The sequence below is a fragment of the Leptosomus discolor genome, chromosome 4, assembly GCF_034619465.1.
Source record: "Leptosomus discolor isolate bLepDis1 chromosome 4, bLepDis1.hap2, whole genome shotgun sequence".
In the NCBI taxonomy this organism is placed as follows: Eukaryota; Metazoa; Chordata; class Aves; order Leptosomiformes; family Leptosomidae; genus Leptosomus; species Leptosomus discolor.
In genome coordinates, this window is record NC_141394.1 from 48,478,448 (window position 1) to 48,493,608 (window position 15,161).

Below are 15,161 nucleotides of genomic sequence, written 5' to 3' on the forward strand. Positions count from 1 at the left end.
ATTTACTCCCCCAGCAATCAAGTAAAAGAACCTCAACTGGGACACATAGCCCAAGTGGAGATGAGCCTTAGTGCTGCTGCTATCCCTTTTCTACACACAAGGTCTGCCGGTTAACTCCAGCAGGACCTACTGTATGACTAAGCTACATCGTTTACGTTAGCAGAAGGGGAGTCTGTGAGCATGGCCTGTTACGCAGCTCAAGGGACACATCAGAGAGCATTTTGAGGACTAAAAGAGGTTCTTTACTGTGGTTTCTACAATGCTTGTCTACTGAAATCTTTCACTACCTTTTAACCAATGTAGTGGGGGTTTCCCCCCAGAGGTGCACCAGCTTCTTTAATTCACAATGTTATTAACACTAAAATGTCTCCACCAATCAAAACATCACCTGTCAGTTTTGATCAGCACACACAGCTGATGCCATTTGACACAAATGCACTGTGAAAAGTTGTTACTGCAGTAACTAAACTGTCATGCCAGGGTTCCTATTGTAGAAGTCTATGAGAGATCATGTGGCTTTGTGGGCTGCACTAACTGTAGTTACAGCTGTGCTTTCAATTGTTTAAAAGCAATTATTTACGTAGCCCCACTGGAAAAAAAAAAAAAAAAATCAGGTTTTGCTGTTTCAACATGCTTAAGTTTCCAATCAAAAACACTTAACAGTGTCTTCTGCTTTTCTGGGAGGGAGGGAGGGTATCCATCTGTCTTGGTATTCAGAAAATTAACACGATGAAAGTGTATGGTAACGTTACTTTAGTAAAGCTGGTAAGTTATTCAAAAAATGTACATTGTCGAGAGATTAACATAACAGCTTCAACTTGTGACTGAAGTCCAGTAAGTTTTATGCTTGTATTCTCCACATTATGAGTTAATCTCATGAGATACTTTGATTTATGCTTTTGAGATCTCTGCTGTTGAAAGGAAAACACAGCAGTTGTATTCAAACAGCAGGCAACGATTCTGCATCCAGAGTAAAACAAAGTTTCATGCAGAGAATTTTGACTATTTATCTGCAGGACAGTTACTTACTAGCATATCTAATACTGAATTCACCAGTTGTGCAAGGAAAAGCAGACCTCCAATGGTCTGTGAAAGAAATGTGAATGAAAGAGTTTGATCGAAATTTAACACGACATCTTAAAGTTTATGATGACAAAAATATTTTTACTGAGCTTGCACTCCGTTTTAAACCTAAAAAAAATTAAAAGACGTAAATCTTTGAGGGGTTAAAGGGATTTTAAGTTTGCTTACTTGCACTGATAACAGTGATAACTTAGCTACACAAATCTATTTCTCATTCTAAGTTATAAAACTCAGGAGACTATCCTGCTACTGGGAGGACTACTAAAGCTTGCTTCCCAGTCTCCTAAAAGTAAGATTTCAGGATTTCACAGAGACAAAACAAAAACTTAAGTGAAAAAGTTTTCAACGTTTACTCACCAAGTAGCTGATTATTTCCACATGGTTAAACAAGTAAATAAGAAAGACACATCTATTACACAGCATTCTTTTCTCTTACAGAAAGACAAGAGGTGGTAAGAGAATACAGGTAGTATTTCCCACGCAGCTGCCTAGGAACAACTTGTACGCAAGTAACTTAAAACCGTAGGAAAACCTGCAGTTAGAAGGCACTATTTTTTAATTTATTAATGCGTTTCCAAAAAAACCCAAACAACTTTACAACGGGGGGAACTGATCAGCGGTAAGACAAACCGCCACATACTGACACTACAGGATTAAAAAGTGCACCTTTCCAACAAAGCTTTGCTTTGTTTCAGCTGCCGTGAAGAGGAAGAGAAGCAGCAGCAGAAGCCGGCTGATGCGCTCAGCCGGGATCTCCCAGAGCACCGCTGCTAAACGCCGCGTCCTTGCGGACGCTGCCCTTTATTTTTCGAAGGAATCCAGCGAGGAACACAACGAGGGACGCGGTCTTATAGTGCAAACAAAGGAAGAAAGTCACCCCAAGGCACTTGCTCGCCGCCAATCGCCCCTGCCGGCTTACCGGGGAACTGAGCTCGTCGCGGCCCATCAGACGCACCCGAAGACACCTTGCCTGCAGGGGGAAATAGCACCGCCACCCCTTTGCCTCGACGCAACTTAGCAGCAACCTGCCGGCTCAACTCCTGCCGGCTCTCAGGGGAGCGCGGCCGCGGCTCTAGCCCCGCCGCCAGCCGCGGGATATGGGGGAGGGGGGCAGCGGAGCGCCAGGGCCCGCGACGCCCGGCGGCCAGCCCGGCCCGGCGCCACGGGCAGGCCGGCGATCGGAGGGGGGGGGGCGGGGGCGGCCGGCGCCCCCCTCCCGCGGGGCCCCGCACCACGAGGCGGCCGCTCGCCCTGCGCGTCCGGGCGGCCTCGCCGTGCTCCCGGCCTCGCCTCACAGCCGCAGCTTCCCGAGGGGACCCGCGCCTCCCCCTCCCCGCGATACCGCTGCCAGCCCTCCCTCGCCACCAAAACTTCTCCCAACTCTCCCGGCTGGCCTGGCCGCGCCGCACCTCACCTCTCCGCGGCTCACTGCCTACGGGGCGGGGGCGCGGGCCGGGGCCAGCCCCGCATGGTGCCCGCCGAGCCGCTCCCCCTCTCTACCCCCGGCCGCCAGTGCGTCCCGCCGGTCCCCCTCGGACCGCGGCGCCCCCAGCCGCCGTATTCCTCCGCAGCGCTGGACGGCCGCCCCTCCGGAACTCGTTTCTGCGGCGCTCCGCGGACGCGGGAGCGGCGGCAGCCTCCGAACCCCGGCCCGCCTCCCTGCCCGGGGCCCGGCCCCGCCGGGAAGGACGAAACGCGGAGAGGGGGAGAGGGGGGAAGGAAGGACGAACCACAGCACAAGCTGTTCCTCCCGGTGTCCCGGCGCTCACGGGGACGCCAGCGGGGCGGGAATGGGGGGGACCCTTCACCGCAGCCGCGCTCTCCCTGCTCCGGCCCGGCCGGGGCGGCAAGGAGGGGTTGCTGATCCGGGGGCGCGAGCGGCTTCGCGCGTGGCGAAGTCGTCCCTCGGAGAGGCTGCTCAGAAACTTCATAAAGCAGCTGCCGGAGAATATCTTACGGGGGTGGCGAGGGAGACCGTCAGAGCCCACGGGAATAGGCGGTCCTCGATGGCGGGGCTCGGTCGTCCGAGGAGCAGCGGGCACCCGGGACGAGACCCGCGGTCCCCACTTGTGCCGGCAGCAGCGAGGACCGCCCTGCGGCGACCGCAGCGCCTCGGCGGCCGCTCCCCCTTCCCCCGTGCGGCGAGCAGGAGGGGGCGCGGGCGGCTGGGCTGCCGTCCCCGGGTCGCGCCGGCGGGCTTGGCCCCGGGCTAGGCTAGGCTGGGCTGGGCTGGGCGAGCCGCCGCCGAGCAGCCGTGCGGACGGAGGTCTCCCAGCAGAGGCCAAGAACGACTGACGGCTACCGCCGTTCCCCGCCACCTTTTTAAGAAGCAGCGGCGGGGGCAGCGTGCGCAGGGCCGGGGGACAGCCGGGGGAGCGCGGCGGCGGCAGCGAGCCCCCGGGCCGGGGAGGGGGTAGGGGCTACCTCAGGCGGGGGAGCGCCCTGCAGGAGTCGTGCTGAAAGGATGTCTGTCAGCCAGACCACGTTAAAGATTAATACTCGGAAATAGTCCTCGGAGGATTCCCCGCTCATTAATAAGTGATCACGCTTAATAACGATCAAACGTTTGCCTGGGGAATCCCGACCCAGCGGGCTCACGACGAAGCTGGGCTGCGGGCGGGAGAAACCGGCGGAGGCGCATTTACCGCGCATTAGCCCCGCCACGTCTTTTATTAGCCACATAAATAAATAAAGCCAGCTGCGCAGGGGGCCCTTCTGTAACCAAAGCCTCGCACGCCCGGGGCTGCAGATCAGAAGAAACCGACCCCTTCGGAACGCGCCGGCTTTCAGGTTCACCAGCCCGCAGCCGGCAGGCTCCGCCGCGCAGCGCCCCCGCGGCGCCCGCGCCCCCTCCCGGGGCCGCCCCGGCCACCCTCGGCCCGGGCACCGGCCGCCCTGCGGCGGCGGGGGCGCAGTTCCGCGGCGGCCGGGCAGGGGGCGCCGCGCCCCAGCGCACGGGCGGCCGCGGCCGGGCAGGGCGCCGGCAGCAGTCCGGGCTTGGCCGAGGCGAGCATAGCCCGGAGCCCGCGGCGCCGAGCCGGGCTCCGGCGGGAGGGGGCTGGGTCGGGACCCCTGCGTACCGCCCTGCCCGTGAAGGTGGCGGTAGAGTCGGGGGTGCCCTCAGCCCTTCGTACGCGTAGCTTTGGACAAAGTCGGTGTGCATCTATATATATATATATATTGATATATAGAGAAACATACATATGCCACACAGTTACGAACCACAGTTTGAAGCGAAGACCTGAGTATTTTCAATAACGCAACAAACTAGAGCACCAAAACTCTCGAGGGAACACCTGAGCACCCTGCTGATAATAAACTCATTAAACAAAGAACTCACCAGACCAGCTGGACTCGGCGCTCTTCTCCCAAAGTCCGCTCCAGCTCAGTTCATCCCCTCCTCCTCCCCCCCTTTCTTTTCTGTCCTTTTGAGAAGCAGCGAGCTCTGCCCCGGTGTCCGCACGCCTCTAGAGCCTCAACTCCGCCGCGGTCCCGGCGCGCAGCAAGCGCGACGCCCGTCCCCATCGCCACAGCGCGGCATGTCGGCTCCGACCCATCCGCTGCTTTAAACTTGAACGAGAGTGGGAAGGAAAAATAGACGGGGAGGGGGAGAAAAAGAAAAAAAAAAGAAAAAAGAAAAATTAAAAATTAAAAAAAAAAAAAGGCGAAAGGGAGGGACAGATCCAACTTTCTTAAGACATGTCCAGGCAAAGAACGGGCAGAGTTGAGGAGTTGCAGCAGCGGAGAGAGTGAGAGCGGGGAAGCGGCGCTCGATTGCCGATTCCCTCCCTCCCTCCTTCCCCCGCCTCCTTCCCTCCTTCCCTCCCTCTGCCTTTCGCACTCCGTCCGTCCCCCTCAGACCCTGCTCCCGGCAGCACCACCCCCCCGCTCTTCTCACCGCTGCAGCGGAGCGCGGCGGTGGAGGCAGCAGCGCGCCCCACGGGTGCGCGCCCCGCGGCTCCGCGCCCCACGGCTCCGCGGGGGACTCTGCCGCGCACCTGGGCCGCGGCCGTTCACCCGCCGGTGAGGTGAGGCGAGGCGCCCAGCAGCCCCCGCCGACCCCGGCCCCCTTCTGCGGCGACGCTCCGCGGCCGTTGCCGGTTGAGGACCCCGCTAGCTCCGCCGCCGCAGCGCCGCTCGGCTCGGGGACGCCGCTTCCCCCCCGCGGCAGCGCCGTACGGCTCCTCCTCGGCGGGGCACAGCTGCTGAAATAACCGGGTGACTCCAAGTGGGCTGAGCACGGGAATCTCCCACTCTCCCACAGCCACGTAACGACTAGAATAGTTCTCTCCTCTCCTTTTTTCTTCTTTTGTCTTTTTTTCTTTTTTCTTTATTTTTTGCTTTTGTCCTTTTCCCCTTCTTTTCCCTCTCCTTTTTCCTCTCCTTTTTCTTTTTCCTTTTTCTTTTTCCTTTTTCTTTTTCCTTTTTCTTTTTCCTTTTTCCTTTTTCTTTTTCCTTTTTCTTTTTCCTTTTTCTTTTTCCTTTTTCTTTTTCCTTTTTCTTTTTCCTTTTTCTTTTTCCTTTTTCTTTTTCCTTTTTCTTTTTCCTTTTTCTTTTTCCTTTTCCCTTTTTCTTTTTCCTTTTCCTTTTCCTTTCTCTTTTCTTCAGGAGAGCTGTATTTTTCAAGACACAGCAAAGGCTTTCTGCACCACCACCCCCCTTCCTCCCCAAAATGCAAAATGACATCTCCTTCTCAAAAATAGTAAAGCATAACCGAGCAAGGCATATTTATACTGTGGTTCTACCTCATTCAAAGTAACCCCCAAACAATTACTCTTCCTTGACAAAGTCCAGGAGAGGTGGCACAGCTAAGTGGCAGGGATCAGCTGAAACCGGGGGCCTGAGTAGTTCCTGAATGGTAATATTTGTAAAAATTTGGGGAAACTACAGAAAATGCTCTAAAAGCTATTTACCTGAGACAGATAGTGTAACATTAACTTTGTAAAGCACTCTGAGATTCTCAGAAGATAAAATATTCTTTTATGACACCATTTATCCCAAAGGACCTTAAAGTCGTGGCCTTCCTCCAGAAGTCAAATTGACTTCTGAAGACATTAGATCATTATTTCCTGTAGGATACACCACTAAAATCTATCAGCCAAGTGAGCGTGCAGTACATTCTGTGTTACGAAGAGCAGATACAAACTGCAGTGTATAAATACTAAGTACATTTCCAAATAGTGCATACAAACCAATTCAGCTTGGGAATGATCACTTTGAATGAACCTGTCTGGAAAGTTTAATGTCAAAATTCTCTGGCCTAGTAGATTTCCACAACAGACACAGCTGATTGACTTACTTAGCATTTCAGAGTTACTTTTTGAAGACCCTAAATGGAATTATACTCAGTCCTTATCCAAGTGCCACTGGGCCAAATGATTTTTCCTTCTGTGAAAACTGCTTCAAAGTGATCTTCATAAACTGAACTGCATTGCAAATAGCATTCCAGAGAAGAGCTAAAACACTTTAAAAGCACTATAGTTAGGGGCTAGAAAAAAATGTAAATCACACTTCTACTCAGTACAGTTGCAAATATTTCATAATTTTGGAGCATGAAATTTGCTGTCTTTCAGATTCCTGGCCATATTGTGGTTGATTGCTATGTTAAGTAATGAAAGGCCAGAGCAGCAGGTTGTTTAAACTTTTATCTGAACTTTAGTTCTCAATGCCTGGAGAGGTGCAGTGGTGGTTAATTGCACTAACCTCCTACAAGTGGGACAGGAGCATCTCTTAAAAGTAGCTGGTAAAGATAACAAAAAACCCAGGGACTTTTGATTTGGATTTCCTGCTATACACATGCTATGCTGACAGTAAGTACTTTAGATGAAGAATAAAAGGATATGCCGTCACTCTCCAACGGTGGGTAATGGTGCTTAGCACTTCAGATAAAGTGTTGGAGCCAAGATGTCCAGGCAAGTGTATTCTTGTTATATATAGTTTTATCTCCTAAAACAGGTTTCTAACATAATGAATAATATTGACAAAGTCATTCTGATAGTTACTAAATATTCTGTTTTTATTTCATGTCTTTTCTGCCCTTTGATTTTTGTTCTTGGAAATAGTGTCAATAAAGCTATTATAATCACTGTTGACTTTCACATTTAAAGATTAATCTTCCCAGGGTATCTTTTTGATATGTTATCCTAAAGAAAATTAATATATTCTGTTACATTTTGCTAACCTATAGGAAAAGTACAAAAGAGAATACTTGAAATCACACTGCAGTACCTAGGGCACCATGCGCTGCTCTGAAAAACTTCAAGTCTTATAACCATTGTAGCAAAATATGTTCGGTGCTCTCTGTCATCTATTAACATAGGCTTGTTCTTATGAAACTAGATGAGCTGAAACTAGTTTTAGCTCAGCTGTCAATAAAAAAATAGTTCTCTGGATTATATGGGTTTCTTTTAAGAGAAACATGGATCCTTCAACTTTGGAATTATTTCCCCCAAAACTAAAATAGAAATCTGATGTCAGACTGCCAGCAAGCACTTGTGTTAGAAAACTCTTTTCATAAAATAATAAGACAATCAGAAATTATATTCCCACATAATCATCTTCATCATCATCTCCCTGTAAGGCATTATGGCACTAACACTTTTCTCACTAATCTACCTCAAAACCTAGCATTATAGGTCTCAAGTCTTGTTTACTATATATTTAACAAACAGGAGCTGATAGATCAACAGGATACATCAATAGATCAGAAGTAAATACTGAAGTCCAGTGTTCTCCAGAGAAATTTTCCTGCTACCAGGCCCAGGTATGCACATGGGGAATGACATCTCAAGTAGTTTGGATTGATGTCTCAGCTCCTGTTTCAGAAAAGAGAAGTTCATTTTAAATTGTAGGGACTTCAACTGCATAAAGATTTAAAGATCGAAATCGGCCCTTTGAATTGCACTGGCTCAGAGAAGGCAAAGGCGAGGATAATTATGGCTTGGTCTCTATGAGGGTGAAACCGTTGCAGTTGCTACACCAAGTGCAGCGTCAAAAAAAGCACTTCGGAACACAATAGCTGCCTCTGACTCAGGGGCAATCAAGGGCTCATAAACATTGAGCCTCTGTGGCAGAGGGCAAATACATCTTCTCAGTAATGGGGTCAGGCGCAGCTTCAAGCACGTTGTCCATCAGTTAAATATGAACTGATCTGACATTGGTTTTAAGGTAAGAAAAAATTTCTCTACAGTACAAAAATACAGCACAAAACCTGTGCTCTATCTGAATTGCATTTACACAGAGAGAAGGAGTCTGATTAGCAGAAGCTCTACTCCGCCATTCTGCTGTTCCTCATCTGGCCCCAATGTCTTATGATAGCACTTCAGGAAGAACTCCTCAGCATTTCAATTAGTTGTAGCTGTTGGAAAGAAAAACAAAACAATACAACTCCCAACTACTTGGTAATCATCCTCTACCTGGCCTACAGTCAAGCATGTATACTCCTTTACCACTTTATTTTGTTTCCTTGCTTGTAAATGCAGACCTGGGGAATAAAAAATAATTCGGCCTTTCTGTCTATTCTTGACTACTCTCTGCAAGCTTAGGTTGAACCACAGCTGTCCACTTCTCCCCCAGCCCCCCTTTATAGAGGGAGAAAGGGGGCACTCTGAGAGACACATTTGAGAGAGTGCTGGCATTTTTCTACCTAAACTAAATGTTTGCAAAACCCTTGAAAATCTTTAGGATTGCCTTTGCTTATTTCTCTTTATCTGACAGAATTTGAGCAAGAATATTTAACTTTTCATGGTTTAATTATTTTTATTGACTTTCGTTTACCCTAGAGAATTCTTACTGTGTAGAATATCACTTTCTACTTGATTAGGTACCCTTTCACAGTGCTTTTCAAGACTTTCAAGGCAGCAATGTCAAAATAATAGTCATATATCAGCGTCAGTGTAATGAAATGCTAAACAACCTCAGCTACTTGACAACCCATTCTGTGCCCTGTGAATCTAAAGAGGAGTTTACTGAGGCGACTCAATGATTAAACCTACAAGCTACAGCTATTTGTGGATATGTCTTAAATACACAAATATGCAACAGTAAAGAAAACCTGGGGCAATTCAGAGGAAAAAAATGAAAACATACTTAAAATATTATTTTATATTTCTAGGTGCAACTAGTTCTTCAGGTACTAATGGGGGGAGGATACCCAAATATTTGAATAGTTATTTTCTGAGACTTCAAACTGTCAGAGACAGCTGATCTGAAAAAGAGTGATTTTTAATTCTTTTTTTTTTTTTTTCCCAAGCAGCAGGAATGAAAAATACATTCTCTAAACAGGAGTGAGCTAGACAGCCTCGTATTTACAATATTTTGACCTTACAGATTACCTCTGTTTATGTCAACTTTTGAGAAGCATTTCAACTTCACTTCAGAAACGAGACACTTTTTCATATCACACTTTTCCTCACCAATCTATCTCAGACTGAGGGCTAGTCCAATAGATTACTTTAAGACCACGTAATAAAAAGCATCACATAAGGTAAGTTTGCTTTTATGGCATTTATCCTACTCTACGCTCTTCTGTCAAACGGGAACAACCAGCTGCACCATTATGGACAGTACTGGTATTTTGATTAAAGGTTTGAATTGAAGTTAAGGTAATGGTGCTACTGCATACCAATCGAAAGTGGAACATCACACTTATCTTCAATATTCCCTGGGGTGGAATGATAGTGGTATGGAGATCTGCAGGGATTTTCAACTTGTATGTCTCAGCAAAGTTGGATAAGTCTGCTCCTCCGTTAAGTGTTGTTATCTTGCTACTGAGTGGTGCTCACACTGCACTGTTGAGTTCAAATCCACAGAGCTCAAGGCAGAAAGGCATCCGTTCACAGTCTCATGCCTATAATATGAGGAACTCTTCAATTTACATTTAAATAATTAAAGGACAATTAAAGTGTTCTAAAAGATCAGAAAAAGGCTACGCTATAATGATGATTAAACTTTTTTTTTTTTTTTTTTTTTTTTTTTTTTTTTTTAAAGCTCAGTGGGCTTGTATTTTGGTTGTGTGAAGCGCAGGTTTAACACTGCAGTTAGGAACAGAATTTCCAGACTCACCACTCCAAAGCCAACATGACTTCTGCCCTTCATAGGACAAAAAAGAGTTGAAAGAAATATGCTCTCCACTGGTTTTTAAACCTCCTGTTTTCTTGAGGTGATTCTTCAGCTGTAAATTTAGCAATTTGAAGCTTGGGGCTTTGAAAACTGAAAAAGTTGGAGCCCAGATGATGTTAATATATCATAGTGCTAAAAGAGAGTAATAAATTGGGAACTAACCTTCCTTGGTTCTGAGTAGCTGGAATTAGTTGTTCAGGTTCCATTAATCCCAGAGTTGATGTGAGTTCACAAATTACTTTTAAGAGCTCAGGTGACATTAGTGTTACATAAGGCTGAATGAAGTAAAAGAAGGGCTGGTGTTAAAAGTACTATGTTCTGTTTTGTAGTAAGGTACTGGTCCTTTTGGTTCTAAAACTGGTCCTAGAGCTGGAATTAGAGTTTAAAGCACTGTAGAGAAAACTAGAGAGCCCAGCAACTGTGGTAGTCATAAACATCAGGAGTAAGTTTGGTCTCTGTGTAAGCCACAGATTTGCCTAGTGTTCATGGATTAGTAGGCCAGTTTTAATTTAGTCCAGGATGATTGATGTCGGAATTTAATTATCTGAATGTCTACAAAATTCTTCAGGTCATAAAGAAGAAGGAAAGGCATAGGTCTCTACTGGGAGTAAGTCATTATGCCCCCTTTATTGTGGTCATCGGTCCTTTTATAAAGACTAGGTTTAGACTTACAGCTTACAAATCTATAGCACTAAAATATATATAGCGTATAAGTTTAGAACCCAATTGACTTCAGTGTGCTGTAGGGCTCAAAAAGATTTGAACTGAGCTAGTATCTACAATGTCATAAGCTTCATGTTTCTTTAAGAGGTATTGCTTATTCCTCCAGCTTTAATTAATCCTAGGTTATGGTTTGGTTTAGGACTTGCAAATCCAAATAGTTAAAAGCCTATATGACTTCAGAATTTTGAAAAGCTGATAGTTAGAAAGGAAACTGTTTTCCATCATCACTAAGGCTCAATGTTTTGTTCCATGGTATGGAATACTATACCTAGTCCTTCTACAGCAATTAATCTAGATTTACAGCTAAGATTATGATTTTCAAAAATGATTAATTGAGAACCCAGTGCTCATAAAAGTTTAGTCTCCTGTGTCTGTAAAGTATTACATTCTCTTACTGTGGGCTTGGAGCCCTTAGATTGCATTGAGAAGAAGATTCCTGGCCTTTACTGATGATTTTATCCCATTTCAGTAATATTAGGATTAATTTCTGATTAAGCTTTGTGTATATGTATCCACCTTCTGGAGTTCAATATATTTGGGAATTTTATTTCATCCAATGGAAGAGAGGACTCTCATGACTAGACATTCCCATCCCACATGACATCTTAGCTACCATAAACTGAGTTGTCTCGTCCAGAAAGATTACGTAAGTGAAAAAGCCCTTCCTTCGTTTGCTTACGTGGTCTTCTTTGCTATAGTATTAATTAAAATCCAACTGAAATCAATGAAAAGAATCTAAGTTCAATGAATGCCTATCAGATCTTGCAAATGCCTGGATGCCTGAGTAACAAACAGAAGGTGCTCAGCATGACAAGAAGTCCCCTTTCCTTTTAGCTATCTAGTTCAAGCACAGTGTCATAGCAAGGAAATGAGAATCTTTGCTTTAAGAAGACTTTACTGAAAGGACCAGAGAGCTGATACAGAGTTTTCTGCCAGGGATGATGGAAAGAAAACTGGCTTCATGAGTACTAGGGGGCAGTTCTTTACTTCTCAAATGTTACTCATCTACCTGAAATTAATACAGTGTGTGAAAGATGAACCTCTCCTACAAGGGCACAGTGGGCAGGGAAAGAATCATTTATGAACTCTTTTTATTTGTTTTCTATCTTACCTGATCACTGGGATTTTTTTTCCTGTTTAAGAAGTCAAGTCTCCTACTTTAAAACTTAATAAAATTTACTTTTGCTGTATTTGAAAGTAATTTACTACCCTTTTCAGAGTCTCAGTGAAAGAGAAAGGTCTTGATTCATCTGCTCTGTCTCATCTGGGTTTCCATCTCAATCCTTCTCATAGAACTGTGGCATTTCTTTTCTGCTATATGCAAAGGAATTGTGTTACCAAAACTAAATTTCCAAATAAAAGGATTAATATGTGTTCAGCATAAAACTTATCTACTTGTTCTCATTCTCCCATGTGTTCTGTATTACTGAATAGGATTTGACAAAGTGTTTTTTTCTCTTACTCTTTCAGCACTTAAAACACTTCTGTTTATCTCTCATTGTAAACATAGAGAACATGGTTTGCTGCCTGCTTTATTCCTTTTTTTTCCAAAGTTCTGTATTTTAAATAATTAAAAGCCTCACAGAACATCCAAGTTCGATGCAACACGCCATCCTCCATAATAAAACTATGTCATATTCAAGCTCTAGTCTCTATACTATCTCTAGTACTCTATACCATCTTTAGTACTGTTATGGCACATCAAATAGGGTTATTACTATGTGAATTAGCCAAATAATTAACACTGTAGAAGTGTTCATTCAAACCAGTATTGTGTCACTGTGAATGTGTGGAAAAATTCCCTTGTATAAATGGGATCACATAAAGGTCAATGTCTGTAAAATAAAAGCATATATCAAAATAGGATCTAAGTAAGAATCAATATCAATATAACCCATTTTCACATCATAAGCATACATAAATGTGTCAGACACAAGAAATATATTGTGTCCTTTTCTGCTTGTAATTGCAACATCATTGCTTACCTACAGTAAGTTACAGAGCATGCCTTCAGGCATGAATTGCCCTTAAAATAAAATTCTACTCTATTATTATTTTATATTGACAATCTTTATAAAGCTAGTGTCTCAGAAGCTGAAGCTGTATAATAAAACTTGTATGCCACCTAGGCTCGACTCCTAACCAGTTTATTTAAGTTCAGAAAATCTTACCCTTGCTTTAGTTCAAGCTAAATTGAAAAATGTATCTGCCAGGAAGGTCTTACACAGGGAGCAGAAAGAAGAAAGTAGATTGGTGAAGTAGACTGGACAGAGTTCAACAGACGATGCATGAGAGAGAAAGAAGGAAATATTTTCACTTTCAGAAAAGGTACTACACAAGCTACAGAGGTGACATTCAGTTCAGATGTTCAAACTTACTCTTGTACCAGGCAATTTTCGCATGTTTCATGCAGATTTTTCAACTAGCCAGTGTAGTTAGATCTATTTATACCTTGAAAGCAGATGTAGCCAGTAATAAATGCTTATGCTGATTCATTCATCTATATACATCTTGTGCAGATAGAATTTTTCACACCTATGGGTGGAACTTTAGATACATTGTTCAAGGTGGAGTCAAAGACCCTACCAGGCCCATTCCAATATTCTGAATAAATCACAGTGCTGCCCAAAAACTGGAATAAAGAGTACTTCAACCTGTGTTTTACCTAACACAAACTGATTGATTAATACCCACAGGAAAATATATTTCAGTTAACCAAGAGCAGTCTAGCAAAAGAGAAAGAGGAAAAAATTTCTTTAAATTTGACTTTTGGCATTTCCAAGGCATCGTATTAAATTAAATGATTTTGAAGAAAAGTCATACCTAATCCTGCTTTTCCTTGATCAGCATTTTATTTGTAGTTTCTCTCTTCCCTTCCACTTTCCTCTTCCCCTTTTTATCAGGTTTTAAGGATATTTCTGTTAATGCTGTCTGTCTCACAACTTTTCTGTGTGCTTACCATCCCATGACTGTAACAGGAATCATAATCTGAGTACATGATGGAAGGGCTGGCTTTGATGATGACTCCTTCTCTGCTCTCAAGTTATTGACTTTTCTCTCTGCTCAGTTTTCTCTCCTATTACTGTTACCACTGTGTGTTCAGGAATGGGGCACTCCATTGAACCTTCATTTGAACTTTTGCTGAAAATCTACCCAAGATCAGCAGAATTTCTTATCTACTGTTCCCTCAATATAACTAAGAGTCCTTTCTGTTTCAGGAGGTCTTAGTTTTGAAACTTTCTCCCCACAAATGCAGTAAATCCAGATTATTTTTTAGCCCTTTTTCTGCCGTAAAGCCCATCACTCCCTTTTTTACATTTGATGTTTTCAATGCAGTATTCAAATGAAATAATTCTAAGGAAAGGACATGTTGACCTAGAAATTTTTTTACACTAGCATTTTTAATTTATGACCCAAAGAAAAGCAAATAAAATAAATGCAAAAATTTATCACCTGTACTTTCCTGTCAGGATTGAAGTATGTCGGGGAATAAAAAGCAATTGAGTGGTTGTATCTCATGAAGTCACTACCATAACTCTCATAATCCTTTTGCAAAATGAAAGTAAAATGCAGACTAAAGAAGTCTCACTACTTTCACAGCAATGGAATAAGTTTGTATGTTCAGGAAGTAACTGTGTTTGAGCTGGCAGGAGGTAAGTTTTTTACTCAACTGCTTGAAATATTCTGGCTATCTCCATATTTCATTACTGGAGGGGCAGGCAGAAACTGTATTATGTGAAACTGTTTATTGCTGTATACAAGTCTTCTCTTCTTGCTTGACTTAAACAGTCAAATATATTGTTAAGGTAAGTGCTTAGTCTATATGGTGACAAGGACTGCAACTATCTAGTTGTGTAAGCAAAAGTACCTATTAAAATGATTTTGTTTCATTCTGGCCTTCTTTCTGATGAAAATGGATGTTTTCGATCAGATAGGCTCACACAAAAAAGATTCTACATAATTAAATTGTATTGGCTAAAACAGAGCACTACTTGATTGTATTGTGTTAACTGTATTTGTAAATGTGTTATGAAGATTTTTTCTTTTTTTTTTTAATATTTGGCAACACTGACTGTTGCCTTCAGTTCTGATTAAAATATTTTTCCAGCGTATCTTCATACACAGTAGACTGTATTTCTTCTTTTTTATTTTCTTCAATTGTGTTCTAATTGCAAAGATCACTGCACAGAAGAATAAAAGCTCTGACCATGAAAGAGTTTTCTGCATTTTGATGA